Raw genomic sequence first — 18,449 nt, forward strand, 5'->3', positions numbered from 1 at the left:
AAAGCAGCAAATATAGCTAACTATGACCATTACATAATAAATGCAGCAACAGTTACCCCAGACACCAGAAAATAAACGCAATGTAGGCAGCATTTCACCAGAAAATAAACGCAATGTGGGCAACATTTCAGCAGAAAACAAACGCAATTTGGGCAATATTTCAGCAGAAAACAAACGCAATTTGGGCAACATTTCAGCAGAAAACAAGCACAATTTGGTCAACATTTCAGCAAAAAACAAATGCAATTTGGGCAACATTTCAGCAAAAAACAAACACAATTTGGGCAACATTTCAGCAGAAAATAAACGCAATTTGTGCAACATTTCAAAAATAATTTACTCACCTGACAGGAGTCTCCTCTCCCGGCCAGCCTCTGGCGCGCAGCTCCCCCCGGAGATATTGCTCATCCAATCTCCCGCGCTGAATGGAATAGCAGGGCTACGTAAAGATGGCGCCCGAAGCCCTGTACTGGAGATACAAATAGTCTCCATTACAGGGCTTCGGACGCCATCTTCCCATAGCCCTGCTCTGCCTGCCGGAAGACTATGCAGGCTGCAGCGGGGCTGCAGGCTATGAAATGGTGTGGCGTCTATTAGACACCGCGGCCAGTTAATGCAATGGACGGTGGCCAGAGTCCCAAGGCCAGGACGTCCTGCAGCTAAAAGCAGGACGTTTCCTGGGACATAGCGCAGCCTGGGACAGGGAACCCCCAAATCCGGGACGCGTCCCGGCTAAAGCAGGACGTCTGGTCAGCGTAGTTTAACAAAAGCATTTTTCTCATACTTGAGCTGTAAAAGATCCCAGAGTCTGGTTCCTCTTTGCTGTGGAATAACATAACTGCAACTACTCTGGGTAAAAAGGTTACAATTTTCAACTGCTGGTTGCTCAGTCATGGTAGTATGACTCAAGAAACGTATTTCTGCACATTTCATGACGCTCTGCGATGCCTCCAAGCTACAGCAAAGTACTAAAAATACAATGCTTTCAAATGTCTCGTTGCACAACATAATTTATAGACAAAACATGTTTCACTTAGGGGGATGGTTAACATTTAACTGCTGAACAATAAAAAGGCAAAAGAACTTTCAGGCGTAAAGACCATATAAAAAGATACATATTTTATTTCTGTGGCTTGACAGCAAGGCTTAGGATCAAAGCATATTTCCGAGGCTGTAGACTTTGACAAAATTCCTTGCATGTTCCACTCGCTTCAAGGAACGAGGTTGTGTTTACTTCAGCTGCCCATATAGAAATATTAGAAATATTACCATTTATTATGTACATTAGTATGTGTGTGTATATATATATATATATATAAATAAATATATATATATATATATATATATATATATATATATATATATATACATATATACACACACACAGTATATATATATATATATATATATATATATATATATATATATATATATATATATATATATATATATATATATATATATATATATATATATATATATATACACGCATCCACACACACATTTGTATATAAACTCTCACACTTATGTGTCTTGGATTTTGTTGTTCATGTCATAGCTTGCACTCTGTTGTACATTTTATTCATCTTGCTATATCTGTCATTGTAATCACCCATTCTGTATTGTCCATATTTGATTTATATCATTGTCTGTATCATTATGTACCCCTTGTTTGTTTTCCTACTTTGTACAGTGCCCCGGAATATGTTGGCGCTTTATAGATCAATAATAATAATAATAACAACTCCTTAACAAACTTGCTTAAATTCAAAAATGGGGGACTTACCGATTTGTGTCTGTTATAGGAGATCTGTTTCCACCAGGTAATCAAATCCTCTTATCCGAGTGGCTGCTCTGATTTCCCCAAGTACAGTATTCCTTTAAAAAGCTCCTGTACAGCAGTAGGCCAGGATTCAATGTCTTATAGCAGGTACTCTTTTTGCCAAATTCAGGAGTACAATCCAGCAGTTGTCAGGGCTCTACTAGACGCTGTAGTTCTTCAGCAAGTTGTCTGCCATAGGCTCAAAGGCATTTGTCTGAAAAGGTTAGAAAAAGAATTTAGGTTTACTCTCCCTTGTACAGCGACATAGCTTGCTTTTAATACCTAGTTAGAGAGATGTCCTCTGCTAGCTTTAGGCTAGCCATTGACGAGCATATGTTTGCTGATATGTTTTCTTTGCCTCTTTGCTTGGGTAGTAACATGAGCTGGACAGCTCCAGTGGAGAAGGGGATATGACGTCTGTGTTCTTGAAATGTGACTCTGTTTCTTCTGCTAATGCAGACGGTTAACCCATCAATCAGGGACATGATGGACGAATTCCAAGAGACATCATAAAAAGAACACTTTCGGCGTGAAACTGATTTCATGGAAGCCATTTCAGCGTGATACAATGACAAGTCATTTTTAGCACATCATGAATGTGTGACGGTGACAAGGGGAAATTCATTTGGGGGGCCTGCTAAAATGGCTTGATTGTGGAAATGACATAAAGTCGTCTGAAAGGGCAGAATTGATGGGCTTTCATAATTGCCTATTACAAGACAGTGCCCTCTTACACACACACTTCAAGCTATTTCCACTAGTGGAAAGAGTACTATGTGGGGTGATCTCATGTTTTTTTTTTCTCTGTATAATGGAAGTTTTTAAAGAACATACCCATAGCAAAGACGTTTAATGCTTAGTACACACAATGCAATTTTCCGTCAGATTGACGGTGGAATCAATTATTTCCGACAGGTCCAATCTGATTCCCGGTCATTTTTCTGATCACTTCTATACAAAAATTGATCAGTAAAAGGATCGGGAATCATATCACACCTGTCGGAAATAATCGATTTGACCATCTATCTGATGGATAATTGCATCTACTGTACTAAGCATAAGGCCAACTCCAGACAAAGCTTGTATTCTGTTTCTGGATACAGTGAGGAAGGTGCAAACCTGGCATGGTGGTGTTGTGGATATTTTGTCCATAGGTACAAAACCTGAGCACGACACTCTCAACACAGAGTTTGTATGTACTGTTTGTGTACGTTTTCTTCAGGCACTCTGGTTCTTCCCACATCACAAAACCATACTGGTCAGTTAATTGGCCCCCACAAATTGGCCCTAGACTGTCATAAGAAAATTAGTCCGTGGCTATGATAAAGATCAGATCGTGAGCTCATATGAAGGTACAATTAGTGACCCGACTATACACTCTGTAAAGGCTCACACACGTGTGCAACTTTTCTGCCCAACTATCATCCAAACTGGGTCTGTTGGACAATAGTTGGGCGTGTGTACAGGTGACAAACAACTAGGCGAGCAACTGATAACAGGCAGTTTACGTGATGCAACCAGCGACTTACATGACTGATATCGTGCAGTTGACCAAGCGTGTACAAGTCGTTTGAATGACTTGTACCTGTTTTGAATAAGGCTATATAGTGCAGTCCGTCGTTCCGCTTGTGTTCACAGTATACAAATGAGTTGGTTGCGCAAAAAATACAAGTTGTGCAGTCGCTTGGTCGGGCAGTCGGTCATGTCATCGGATTGTATAATTTCACAAAAGTAATCACATTTTAAATGCTGATCGTTTCTACTATGCTGGAGAGTTTTTCCGCACTTTCTGTGCCAGTGTTAGGTATCACCAGAACAGGAAATGAGAGTAAATATAACAAATGAAGATAGGGAAGCAACACAAAGATAACTATAGAGTCTAATTATGAAGGGAAAGAGCAACCATATCGCATGAAAGGCAAAACTATTTCAACAAAATGTACGCTTAACAGACTGCAATAAACAGAAAAGTGGTCATCAGCTGTAAAGATTGGCTCCTTCCAGCCTGATTGCCACTTTTATAAGACTGATGCATTCAAAAGAAATGCATCTTAAAAATGTACAATTGCCAGATTTATAAAATGCCAGCAAGCCTCACTGCCACTCCATAGATCCAACTGGGAGGGAGAGGGCGCTCCAAAAAATAGGTGGTGGTGGATGAACGGTATGTCTATATTATGTGACTAAAAATAGCAAAAAATCTAAATAATAAAAGTGGCTTATCTCAAAGGAAGGGGCAAAGCCAATTTCAAACAAAAGGTTTAGGCTAGGTTTCCACTTGTGCGTTGTGTCAGATTTTTCTCTCAGAAAATTTGCATTGATTTTGCGACTAATGGTGGTGAATGGGGCTGTTTCCATTCAATGCAAATTTTCATTAGCGTTCATACGCGTGAAAAAATTTGAGGTCCTGTATCATTTGTTTGAACATCGCGTACAATTTTTTTGCAGGCGAAAATGTCACGCTACAGTGGAAACGTAGCCTTACTATTCATCAGACATAATGCGTTTCGCAGAACACAATCCGCTTCCTCAGATCAAATACAAAGCAGTGTCTTTATACTGTAGACAGTAAGTTTGGAGGCACTCCCACACCTCTGTTCCACTCTGATTGGCCAATATTTCTCATGCTGAGACAATGCACTTTCTATTGCAGAGCTGGGTGGGAGTTCCTTAAGACTGAAAGGAGGGCGGGCAATGCATAAACAATCAGGTACAGGAGAGTAAGGGAGGAAATCAAAATTGGCTTCAAGATGGATACAGTTAAAATGGAGAATCCTAAGAAGGATTCTCTCTTCTTTTACTATATAAAAATCACTAAAATCAAAACGTGAACAATGCAATACATATGTTATCTAAGTAGAGCAAGTATTTATCTACTAATATATGAGGGTTTTTTTCTGAGACAGTACGGCTGACAGCTCCTCTATAAAATGCATATCCTAACACAAGCATTTAATCAGTCATTGTTTACCTTCAGAGAGAGACATACTGGCCCTTATTCAGCTCACATTTTCTCTTATGTTTTCTCCTAGGAGATCGTTTTTAATCTTCTGTTTAACCACTTGATGACCCACCCTTTACCCCCCCCTTAAGGACCAGCGCTGTTTTTACTGATCTGTGCTGGGTGGGCTCTGCAGCCCCCAGCACAGATCAGGTAGCAGGCAGAGAGATCAGATTGCCCCCCTTTTTTCCCCCCTATGGGGATGATGTGCTGGGGGGGTCTGATCTCTTCTGCCTGCTGGGTGTTGCGGGGGGGGGGGGCACCTCAAAGCCCCCCTCCGCGGCGAAATTCCCCCCTCCCTCTCCTACCTGCTGCCCCCCCCCCCCGGCGATCGAGGCTGCACAGGACGCTATCCGTCCTGTGCAGCCAGTGACAGGACGTCCCCTGTCACATGGAGGCGATCCCCGGCCGCTGATTGGCCGGGGATCGCCGATCTGCCTTACGGCGCTGCTGCGCAGCAGCGCTGTACAAATGTAAACAAAGCGGATTATTTCCGCTTGTGTTTACATTTAGCCTGCGAGCCGCCATCGGCGGCCCGCAGGCTATTCACGGAGCCCCCCGCCGTGAATTGACAGGAAGCAGCCGCTCGCGCGAGCGGCTGCTTCCTGATTAATTAGCCTGCAGCTGGCGACGCAGTACTGCGTCGCTGGTCCTGCAGCTGCCACTTTGCCGACGCACGGTATAAGCGTGCGGTCGGCAAGTGGTTAAAATAACTTTTCAGCACTTAACAATTGAAAGAGTACCATTAAGTAGGTGAAAAAGTACTGTCGCAAGTATTTTCTTGCTTGCTGGTGGCTTGAAAAGTATTTTATTTATAAGGTGTAAAAATATCACCTAGGAGAAAACTTGAAAGGAACCTGAAATGAGAGGGATATGGAGGCTGCCATATGTATTTCCTTTTATACAATACCACTTGCCCCCCTGCCTGCCCAGGTGGGGGGTTGCTGGGGACGGATAAAAGACAACTGAAGTGAGAAGAATATGGAGTCTGCCATATTTATTTCCTTTTAAGCAATACCAGTTGCCTGGCAGCCCTGCTGGTCTATTTGGCTGCATCAGTGTCTGAATAACCCAGAAACAAGCATGTAGCTAATCTTGTCAGATCTGCCAATAATGTCAGAAACACCTGATGCTACATGCTTGTTCAGGGTGTGTGGCTAAAAGTTTAAGAGGCAGAGGATCAGCACACACTAGGAAAATGGTATTGCTTAAAAAGAAATAAATATGGCAGCCTTTACATCCCTCTCACTTCAGTTGTCCTTTAAGAGAAAAAGTGAATTGAATAAGGGCAACTAGCCCATATGCAATTCATTTTTTCTCCTGACTTTTCTCCTACCTGCCTAGGTGATATTTTCACAACTTGTAAATAAAATGCTTTTTAAATCACCAGCAAGCTAGAAAATACTCAAAATAATTCTGATAGTAGTTTTTCAACTACTTTTTGATACTTTTTCAATTGCAAAATGCTGAAAAGTTAGTTTAAATACAAGATGAAAAATGATCTTTTAGGAAAAACCTCAGGAAAAAAATGAATTGCATATGCGCCCTTGTCATAAAATGCATTCTAAACCAATAGCAAGCAAGAAAATACTCAAAATAATCGTGCTATTTCCCCAACATTTGGGTATGTTTTCAAATGCTGAAAACTTATTGTAAAGAGAAGATGAAAATTGTCCCCTAAGAGATAACTCAGGAGAAAAAGTTAATTGCATATGGGCCACTATAATTTAGATCTGAACTTGATGTCAATAACCACTGCATCACTTGCTAGCCTCATTGCCATCTTACCTAGAATATCCACCCCTTATGCCTCTCGACTGTAAGCTCACAAGGGCAAGGTCCTCCTCCAATGTTTCTAATCTTAGCACTACTTACTGGTATTCTATTAAATGACCATATAACTGTATTGTTGAATGCTAACATACCGTGTATGAAATACTGTATATTCTCGAGTATAAGTCTAGAAATTTAGGTCTGATTCACTACATAAAAGTATAGGGGTCGACTTATATACGAGTCACGACCAGCACTGAGCACACTGAGTTAGGTGTGTACTAATAGTGACATTCCCATTTGCAGCAATTTAACCTGTGGTAAGTGATACTTTGAGGAAAGGAAATGCCAAGAAAACACAGGTCTTAAAGTCCTGGCCACAACAATTAGCATGGAAAGGGGCAGGGGGGAAATACTGAGCCGCATAAAAGGGAGTGAATCATTGCAGCACTTGTGGGCCTGAAGGAGGTACTGGCTGCATTTAAGGGACAGGAGGGGTCAATGACTGCAATACTGTATGCAGTGCAGTCATTAACCTCTCCTGGTCCCCAAGTGCAGCCATTAACTTTGCTGGGTAGACTTATACTTGAGTGAATAAAAAATTCCAGCTTAAGAGGGTTGAATATTGGAGTCGATTTATACATGGGGTCGACTTGTATTCGAGTATATACGGGTATGTTATTTATGTTGCATACTGTGCACAAACTATGTATTTATGGTCTTCACTAATTTCTGTATTGTACTCTGTTTACGCAGTTAAAGATGATGGTACTTAAAGTGAACCTCCGGACTAAAAATTGACTCAGCAGCACTGAAAAGGCTTTATGTTTCTTTAACAGTTTCACAGCATCAGAACTTTGTTTCTCTTACACAAGCCTCATTTTAGCTGCACAGAAGAAAACTGCCCGGGCTTTTTTCCCCTGATGCTGTGCAAAGTATGGTGGGATTTCTGATTTTGTTGTTCTTGTTCTGCTGTTTTGGTGCAATTTTTTTTTTTTGTACATTTTGAATTTGACATTTGAAGCCTAGCGCGTGCATCTGGGAGGGGTTATCAGGACAAAGGATAGTTGGAACTGTGTCTCCTGCTCCTTGTCACCTCCTTTCAACCAAAAAGATGGCTGCCCCCATGACAAAGATGGCAGCCCCCATGAATCACAAACATTTGCCTGTTCTTTTAAAACAGGGTGGGTAAAAGATTATATTACCTATCTATTCTAATTAACATAACTAATGTAACTTGATGACAGTATGTTTGTTTAGGCTGAAGTTCCCCTTTAATAAATAAATAATAATAATGTGCAGTAACATACAGCCACCAATTAGACTTCTGTTTACTGTTAATTTCCCATTGTTTAATATTGCACTGCTTTGCACAGACTTGTTGGTATGACATAGCAGGTGGTATTTTGTCAAATCAGTTAGCCCTGCACATGGCAATTATCCAAAACAAACACAGGCAATTGTTAATGAGAGTGACAAATGACACGTAAAGCACATATACTGAGTGACAACAAAATAGAAGTCAAAGTTGAACAGGACTATTGGCAGTTAATGTCACCTCTATATGGAGGTTATATAATGAATAAAGGTACCCACAGGCATGTGATGCAAATTTCCTGCAGTAAGCGATGGCGTCTATCTATAGCCCCACAGGTACCAGAGGGAAGCTGTACCATCCGTAGAGATCTCTATCGACTAAGTGACGCAGGAACATGAATACCTTGGAGAACATTGTTGCTTATGTCTATTTAGACAAGCAAGACAGAGGATGAGAAGTAAGTGTGCAGCAAACACTGTCAGTGCCACTTAAATTGGGGGGGAACAATAGCAACCATCCATACAACAGACAATGCTTATCTTATAGAGAAAAAAGTCAAATACGTTGATGCAGGAAACTCATGTCAGACAGCCATTGCAGTGCGCTAGGATAAGATGTCAGGCAAGTATTCTTGTTATTGTAGCAGCCAGCAATAAACATGCCTGATGGAAGCCCTCTATTTTATAAGGGCAGATTTATAAAGACAAGGCCTAGACATTTTACTTTATAGAGGAACTGTAGTGAAAAGGGGGAACAAATAAATCAATACATTGTAAAGTGATGTTAAAAATAGAAGAAATATCAATAAATGATTGATATTCGCCATGTAATTTGTTCATATTGTTTGATCCACTATCCGCCGGCACGTAGTCATCTTTACTACTGGCAGACATGAAAAAAAAAAAACAGACAGCACCAAATGTCAATATCTATAACCACACCCTCTAACAATGTGATAGGCTAAAAGTTTGTTTTTTCTTATAGATATACATATGCACAGAGGGGGATACTGGAAACAGCTGTTATTTCCCACAAATACAGCAAGGCTCACAGACAGCAAACTGTCAGGACCTAGAAGCTGACATCACACTGTGGGAGGAATTTTGCCACAATATCAGCTCTAGAGCCAAATCTATTCAATCTTTCAGACGCATTGAATATTTCCATTGATTTCCCATAATCAATAAGACAGTAATGCCAAATCAACATGCACCCATACTATGACTCCATCCAATCATTTTATTCCAGTAAGTTCTATCATTTTTAATTAATTATTTGCGCATAAGCATAATGCACCACCACATCATATCAGTATACAAATGATAAAACAATAATTTATCAATTACTTCTGATTGGATGGCATTAGGTACTAAACCATCGTTTAAAGAGACTCTGTAACAATTTTTTCAGCCTTAGTTCTTCTATCCTATGAGTTCATATGCCTGTTCTAATGTGCTGGGGCTTACTGCAGCTCTTCCTAATTACACTGTCTCTGTAATAAATCAATGTATCTTTCCTCTGTCCTGTTTGTCGGGCTAAGGCTTTGACTGTGTGGAATGTGCAGGGCTGCTTGTGATTGGTAGAAGCGATACACACCCTCTGCAGGCCCCCTGCATACTCACACACTATGCTTAGCTGAGCCTATTAGAAGCTGGTTAGTTTGTTTGTAAACATTGCCTAAAACTGTTAATTACAAGCCAGGATTGCAGCAGGGAGTGGCAGAAACAGCACAGAGGGGCACAGGAGAAAATAAGGAATAGAATGGTATGCTTTTTAGTGTAAGAATATTAGAGTACAGATTCTCTTTAAAGATAGATTAACGTCTTCTTCTCAAATAATAAAAATCTGTATAAATCATTATTAAAATGTATATAAACCAACGTTTAAAGATAGATTAATGTCTTCTTCTCAAATAAAAATCTGTATAAATCATTATTAAAATGTATATAGATCACTGCCTCCCCCCTTCCCGCCCCCAAAAATAATTATTACACAGTTTGGAGAATGTACCTGTTTGATCCTGCAATCCTTTATTTCCTAATCCAAAAAAGGGTAAAGTATTTTTTTCAGCTATTGTGATTTTTCTGTGTTTTGCAGCAATTGCGTTTTTCATGCAAGAATAAGCTCAAGATGGATGCTCACCCAAGGTGAATATAAAGAAAAGAAAAGTATTTACCATGGTGCCAGGCTTTGGATACAGGAAAAAGAGTTACAGGACAGTACAATACATTTATTGTGAGGGTGCCAAATAATGTTATTTTTTATTTATCACATATAGAGTTAAATCCAACTTTAAGCTAACTTAAAAGAAGACCAGGCACGGAAGCTGAAAAGGCTGGTCTGGGAGGGCCAAAATGTTTCATTCATTGAAACCCTTCCCCAAATGTTGTCCTCGAAGGATCCAGAATAACACTGTGTCCTGTCAATGGCGGTAATGTTAATGTAATTTCGCAGCAGAAACACCTGAAACAGAATAGCTACAACATTGACAAAGCCAGGTTCTGACGATACTCCCAGAAGGCAAACCAATACGCTAGCTCCTGCTAACCTTTGTAACTTCTGCAGGCACACAGAAGTAATTCAGTGTTACCTTCTAATTATATGTTGTGTGATAAATAGTGCTAAGGTTAGAACCTTTACAGAGAAAACTGAAGGACAGGTTTGAACACATTTCCAACATGGCAAAAGGGACGTTTTCACGTATGCACTAAATCTGCTGCTATGCAGCATAATTAAAAGACTTGAGGCCCTGGAGCAAAAATGTATCATGGAAGCCCATCATGTACCATAAATACTCTTTACTATCCCATATAGTCAAGGAGGTGTCAGTATTTTTAAATATATATGGTAAGTAAAAATGTACTTTTTTTTAGTAATCCTACTAAGGGCTCAAACAGCAGTACAATACATTTTCTGAACTATATTCTATCTACAGGACCACACACTGGGGGTATGATTCCTTCAGCTTCTATACACCATGGACATGCAACATTATTTTCCGCAGTGTATTGTTGCTTCTTCATCATCATTCTCACCTAACCCTAAACCCCACAATGGTAACTTCTTCCTGACACCTCATCCAATATCCTCTTCCAGATGCCTAACCTGAACTTCCTCCCTTAATATTAACCCTTTTCTGGTGCCTAACGCTAACCTTCCCCTAAAGCTAACCCCTTCCTGACTAGAGATGGCCCGAACGGTTCGCCGGTGAACGGTTCTAGGCGAACTTCCGGGGTTCGCGATCGCGGAGAACCGCGAAATTTACCGGAAGTTCGATTCACCCCATAGTGCATCATGAGGGTCAACTTTGACCCTCTACATCACAGTCAGCAGGCACATTGTAGCTAATCAGGCTACACTCCCTCCTGGAGCCACTCTCCCCCTTAGTAAAATGGCTGACACTGCCTGCCTTTTATAACTCGTGTGCCTGCAGTAATTAGAAAAGGGAAAGCTGCTGCAGACTCTCATAGGGAAAAAGATTAGTTAGGCTCTTGTAGGCTTGTTAGCTTGCTCCTTGCTGATTCTTATTGCTAAAAAAAGCACCCCTCAACAGCTCTTTTGAGAGCTAATCTTGTTCTTGTGATCTATTTTTTTTTTTTGTGCGTGTCCCACCGACACTTGTGTTGCATAGACCGCCTTGGTAATTCCTACTGTGTGTGCCACTGCCAGGCCCAGCACATTCAGTGACTACTACGTGTGTGTGTGTGTGTGTGTGTGTGTGTGTGTGTGTGTGTGTGTGTGTGTGTGTGTGTGTGTGTGTGTGTGTGTGTGTGTGACAGGTGCACATTGTAATACCCACTGCATACACCTACCTGCTGTTCACTTCAGTGCACCCACCCACCTACATGAGCGCACGCAGTGTCACTGTGCCTGTTCGGTACCTGTCTGTGCGTGACAGGTGCACATTGTAATACCCACTACATATACATACCTGCTGTTGTTCACTTCAGTGCATCCACCCACCTACGTGAGTGCACGCATTGTCACTGTACCTGGCTGTGTGTGACAGGTGCACATTGTAATACCCACTGCATATACCTACCTGTTGTTCACTGTGCACCCACCCACCTACATGAGCGCATGCAGTGTCACTGTGCCTGTCCGGTACCTGTCTGTGTGTGACAGGTGCACATTCTAATACCCATTACTGCATATACCTACCTGCTGTTCACAGTGCACCCACCTACCTACGTGAGTGCACGCAGTGTGATATACCACTCCATGCATACCTGTTAACTGCACCTGCGTGACTGCACATTGTATTAGTCAAGTCAGGGCATACCTTTCACTTCACCCCCCCCCGATATGGACAAAACGTACAAAACAGGTAGAGGCAGAGGTACAAGCAGACCCATAGGAAGGCCACCTGGCAGGTCTGTGCAAGGTCGTTTTGATGTGATTTTGTGCAGCCCTGGCCCAAAGTACAGTTCTCAGAAGAAGGCACGTCCCATCAACTTCCAAGATTGTCAGGATGTGGTTGACTATTTAACACAGAACACCTCCTCTTCCGCAGCCACCAGCGCTACTACAAGCACCACAGCCGCTGCATTTGACACTTCACAGGAGTTAATTGGTGGGGAATTAACTGATTCACAGCCATTATTGTTACAACCAGATGAAGGCGCTAAGCAAGTTACACCACCTCATATGTCTGAGTTAGGCGGCGACACTATGGACGTAACGTGTGAGAATGAGGATGATGAAGTACCTGCTGTTGGTGCAGCTTTGGAGGTGTCTGAGGCAAGCAAAGCTGGGCAGGATAATTATGATGATGACGATGATACGGATACCATGTGGGATCCTAAGAGACAAGATAACCAAGGAGACAGTTCAGAGGGGGAGCCAGAGAGGAGTAGGAGGAAACGAGTTGCTGAAAGAAGCAGGGGGAGCTCGTCATCAAAAACAGCTGGTGGCAGTATCCGGCCCCAGCCAACATGCCCTTCAACATCAGCTGCTGATGCCACCATAGTGCCATCACCCCAGGGGGGCTCAGCGATTTTCAAATTTTTTAGTGTGTCGTCCGTAGATCAGAGCAATGCCATCTGTTCTCTCTGACACCAAAAATTGAGCCGTGGAAAGGCCAACACCCACGTAGGGACAATTGCCTTATGAAGGCACCTGCAGAAAAGGCACAAACTGCAATGGGAAGAGCACCTGAGCAAAAGCAGCACACAAAAGCAAAGCCACCCTCCTTCTCCTCTTCCTCCTTCAGGTGCAGCATCTTCAGCCGCTTTCTCCCTTGCACCTTCACAGCCACCCTCCTCCACTCCACCTCTGCCCTTGAGCGGTTCCTGCTCTTCTGCCCACAGCAGCCAGGTGCCCGTGAAGGAAATCTTTGAGCGGAAGAAGCCAATTTCTGCCAGTCACCCCCTTGCCCGGCGTCTGACAGCTGGCTTGGCGGAACTGTTAGCTTGCCAGCTGTTACCATATCAGCTGGTGGACTCTGAGGCCTTCTGTAAATTTGTGGCCATTGGGACACCGCAGTGGAAGATACCAGGCCGCAATCATTTCTCTAAAAAGGCGATACCCAAACTGTACCGTGAAGTTGAGAGGCAAGTGGTGACATCTCTGGCACACAGCGTTGGGTCAAGGGTCCACCTGACCATGGATGCCTGGTCTGCCAAGCACGGTCAGGGCAGGTACATTACTTACACAGACCACTGGGTCAACCTGGTGACCGATGGCAATCAGGGAGTACGTGGCTGTGCAGCGGACCAACTTGTGACACCTCCATGGCTTGCAGGCAGGCCTCCTGCTACCTCCTCTCCTCCTGCTACAGCCTCTTCACTGTCGTCATCCTCCTCCTCCTTGGCTGAGTGGCAGTTCAACTCTACTGGTGCTGCGATCTCCTCTCTAGCTACACAGCCCCATCTCCCCAGGGCCTATGCTGCATGCCAGGTACGACGGTGTCACGCCATCTTAGACATGTCTTGCCTCAAAGCGGAGAGTCACACTGGAGCAGCTCTTCTGGCTGCTCTTAACAAACAGGTGGATCAGTGGCGGACTGCGCACCAGCTGAAGATCGGCAACGTGGTGTGTGGCAACGGCAGCAATCTCCTTTCCGGGTTGAATTTGGGAAAGCTGACACATCTACCCTGCATGGCACATGTGCTGAATCTAGTCATTCAAAGATTTGTGTCAAAGTACCTAGGCTTAGAGGACGTCCTGATGCAGGCCATGAGTTGTGTGGGCATTTCAGGCAGTCTTACACGGCCATGGCAAGCTTTGCGGACATTCAGAGGAGAAACAACTTGCCGGTGAGATATGTGATAGCCCGACTCGCTGGAGTTCGACCCTGGCCATGTTCTCTCGCCTGCTAGAACAGGATAAAGCCGTCACCCAGTACCTGTACAATTACAGTAAAAAGACATAATCTGGGGAGATGGGGATGTTCTGGCCCAACAAGTGGACATGCATGTGAAATGCATGCAGGCTCATGCGGCCGTTCGAGGAGGTGACCAACCTGGTGAGTGGCAGTGAAGGCACCATCAGCAACTTGATCCCGTACTCTTACTTCCTGGAGTGTGCCGTGCGTAGAGTGGTGGATCAAGCTGTGGAGGAGCGTGAACAGGAACAGTTACGGGAGGAACAGTTGTGGGAGCAATTCTCATCAGAACCAGATGTTTCCTCAACACCAGCGGCAGCACAGAGGGGGGAGGAGAAGGAAGAGTCGTGTGGGGAAGAGGAGTCAGACTCGGATGATGAGAAAGGTGTTTCTTTGGAGGAGGAGGAGGCGGCGGCAGAAGAACAACCGCAGTAGGCGTCACAAGGGACTTGTGCTGCTCGACGTTCCCGTGGTATTGTTTGTGGCTGAGGGGAGGAGGAGGACTTACCTGACGTCACTGAGGAAGAGCAAGAGGAGATGGATAGTACGTCTGGATCCAACTTTGTGCAGATGGCGTCTTTCATGCTGTCAAGCCAGTTGAGGGACCCCCGTTTAAAAAAACTCAAGGGGAATGAGCTGTACTGGGTGGCCACGCTACTAGACCCTTGGTATAGGCACAAAGTGGCGGGCATGTTACCAACTCACCTGAAGGCAGAAAGGATGCAGCACATGCAGAACAAGCTGGCAACTATGCTTTACAATGCGTTTAGGGGTGATGTCACAGCACAACGCAATAAAGGTACCACTGAAAGTAATCCTCCTCCCATGTCCACGCAGGCAAGGACAGGACGCTCCAGCGATCTCATGGTGATATCGGACATGCGGACATTCTTTAGTTCAACTCCTCGCCTTAGCGCTTCCGGATCCACCCTCCGCCGACTACCTGGCCTTAAGTGTGGATGTTGACACTGTGAGCAGCGATGAACCCTTGGACTACTGGGTGCACAGGCTTGACCTGTGGCCAGAGCTGTCCCAATTTGCCATCCAACTTCTGTCTTGCCCTGCCTCAAGCTCCTGTCAGAAATGACCTTCAGCGCAGCTGGAGGCATTGTCACTGAGTGAGAAGAAAAGTCGCCTAAGTCAAAAAAAGTGTTCAGTACCTCATCTTTATCAAAATGAATGAGGCATGGATCCCGGAGGGCTACTGCCTGCCCGAAGCCTAAGTCTGTCCCCACACACAGCATCTCTGCCTGCACGCCATGTGACTGGCTGCCTGCCCCAAGACTAAATCGCTCCCCACACAGCACCTCTGCCCGCAGGCCGCTTGACTGCCTTCTCCGCCACCACCAACAGGGTCCAGGACTCCAGGTGAATTCCTGAATTTTTAAGGCCGCTGCCTGCAGCGGCCGCTATAATTTTTCTGGTGCGTTTACATGACTGCCTAATTTTTCTGGCTGCACTGCAGCTGCAACAACAAAACAAAAGGCATGTACATGTGCCAATTCCCCTTCATGATCATTACCTTGCAGCGGTGAAGGGGCTTGCGTATCACAATGAAGCAATGACCGACGGCTATATGAGTATCTCGGGGGGTGGCACACCAAAGATAATAAGGTCGTTGCTTCATTGTGGACAGACCAAATTTGATCAGCTGGACAGTCACTGTTCTGTCATTCAGCTACCTAAGCCCGGCGACCATATGGGCTGGAAACAACACAAACAGCTGTTTGCGGTGTGTTACACAGTGAGTTTGGTGTGTCAGTGTGAAGCAGTACTCTAATTACACTCCCTGATTTATGTATACATACGCAAGATGTTTTAAAGCACTTTAGGCCTGTAATTTAGCATTCAATGTGATTTCGGCCCTTAAAACGCTGCTTTGCGTCAAATCCAGATTTTTCCCCGGGACTTTTGGCGTGTATCCCACTCCGCCATGCCCCCTTCCAGGTGTTAGGCCCCTTGAAACATCTTTTCCATCACTTTTGTGGCCAGCATAAGTGTTTCTAGTTTTCAAAGTTCGCTTCCCCATTGAAGTGTATTGCAGTTCGCGAAAGTCTGCGTGAATCGAACGTTTGGCGAAGGTTCGCGAACCCGGTGGGCGAACCGAAAATCTGAGGTTCGAGCCATCTCCATTCCTGACTCAATGTCAACCCTCTCTTGATGCCTGGCCCTAAGCCTCCCCCTAATATAAACCGCTTCCTGACACTTTTCCATAACTTCCCCCTAATATTAATCCCTTCCTGACAACTAATCCTAATCTGCCCCTTAATGCTAACCCCTTCCTGACATTGAGCCCTAATCTCCCCTTTGATATCTAATCCTTTTATCTTTTCCTTTAATCCTAATGGCTTCCTGACACTTACCTCCACTTATAATATTAACAGAATACATAATGGATAGAATTATAGTATTATAAATAAGCAGCTAATCGTCTAAAATATACAGGCCCTGAGTTCAGCTATAGTAAAATCATAGGTTGGATGTAATCCAGGCATCTAAAGTTCACCTCCAGGTTAGCAGTACTCTCCATATAAGATGAGGAGTCTTGTAAAGGTCACCTATTCCACCTCCTAAGCCTTTCCTGCAGTATTTAATGTGATGGATGGCTTCATTGACTGATAGTGAAGCTTGTGATTGCTCGATTCACTTTAATATTTTCCTTCTGAGCATTGAAGTCTATGCTACTACTCATTGCTTTGATATGCAGTTCTTTACTGAAGATAACCTCTGATAATGTAGTTTGGCCACTCCCTCCACTTCCCAGAGCGTTTTTACTATGCAATCCCAAACTAAACATTACTATGTGTGTATCATTACTGGCAGCTCATGTGCGCTGAGGCTGGCTGAATGATGCAGCCACTTTATTAACCATATTCTCATAACTTAATCTTGTTTTTTTATTAACTCTGTTTGAGAAAAAGATAGTGTTATTAGGGCTGTAAGTTGATACACAATACTGTATCTGAGCTGTACATTACCAGTGAGATGGCTGAGGGGTGCATGACAACAAAAAGAACACAGTGCTATGTAGATAGATAAGTGTATAGTAAAGAATTGCATGTTATAAAGCTTGTTTCTATGACAGGTGGTTATTCCTGTTCCTGTAATATTCTGTTTGGGTTATACTGGATTCACGTAGGGGCTTACAGTAAGGACTGTGGCAGCTGGTGACTCTCGGGAGAGGGGTTCGGCAAAAGTGGTGTAAATCACATAGTTAGCGGTAGTGATTCTATGCTCTATAATATAAAGAGAACTTTTATGTTGCTATTTTTAAACGAAAAAGCCATATTAGAGTTCTCCTCCAAGTACCGTGAGAAAGAACTACAGGGAAGGGAGACAGAGAGATATGAAACCTGTGGCTCCTCAATATTTTCATCATCTTGCAGCAGACGTGTGAGAACTATAGCGTGACATGCTATACTCTTCCAACCAAGAATGACATCATAGGCCAAACTGCAGTTCAAGAGCCGTGAACAATAACCCAATACAGCCACTGTTATTTCGTACAGCTGCAGCCAGCAAGTAGTGAAGTAGCTGTCAAGCCCCCAAATTTCATGCAGTAATGAGAGGACCAGCTGGCCTAATGGCGGGTAGGGGAGACCTGTAATGTGAGCTGTCAACATCATGAATGATCTGATGAGTGAAGAAACTATACAAAAACTTGGGTAGGGTTTTCTAACTGTATAGTATACAAAGTAATGCAGAGCAGTCCCAATGAAGAAATAATGACTGTAGTGTACTGTGGCAGTAGAGAAGGGAGGGAATTACACTGAAACAAAAGGAGCATTTATACTGTGCATACAGGAAGCGACATACCAGTACTATAAAAGTAAGCTAAAATCAATAATGCAATAATACATTACTTATCGGAGACCAGTTTAACACATTTTAAAGGGAATTTGAAGTGACATGTGACATGATAATATTAACATATTCACATGATGCTAGCCCTACTAAAAAATTGAAATCTGAAGTCCCTTTCTGTTTTTCAGTACAGGAAGAGTTAAAAAACTTGAGTTGTTATCTATGCAAAAGAGCTTCTTTGAGCTATTTGACCAACTTGGTCAAAGTCAGTCCCGTTTTCTGAAGTGCTTAAACAGCCAAGAAACAGTGAGAGACAGCTTGAGATAAGGTTTTACTGCAGGAAAATTCAAAGGGTCCTGAGCTACAGTAAGCTTTGTTTTACAGATTAAAAGACAGAGTGTGGATT

General features: G+C 43.4%; 1 protein-coding gene across 6 annotated transcripts in view; it reads right to left on the reverse strand.

Annotated features, from left to right (window-relative positions):
- The window catches only part of NEK6 (NIMA related kinase 6), a 345,606-nt gene that overhangs the window by 217,325 nt on the left and 109,832 nt on the right, over window positions 1-18,449 (reverse strand). For 5 of the 6 annotated variants that reach the window (XM_068249732.1, XM_068249735.1, XM_068249736.1 and 2 more), the window contains one exon: window positions 1,787-2,036. The gene's annotated coding sequence lies outside the window, so the exon portion shown is untranslated. Of the gene's footprint in view, window positions 1-1,786; window positions 2,037-2,104; window positions 2,126-18,449 lie in introns of those variants that run through there. The other variant, XM_068249738.1, reaches the window with a different exon arrangement.

The sequence above is a fragment of the Hyperolius riggenbachi genome, chromosome 8, assembly GCF_040937935.1.
Source record: "Hyperolius riggenbachi isolate aHypRig1 chromosome 8, aHypRig1.pri, whole genome shotgun sequence".
NCBI lineage: Eukaryota > Metazoa > Chordata > Amphibia > Anura > Hyperoliidae > Hyperolius > Hyperolius riggenbachi.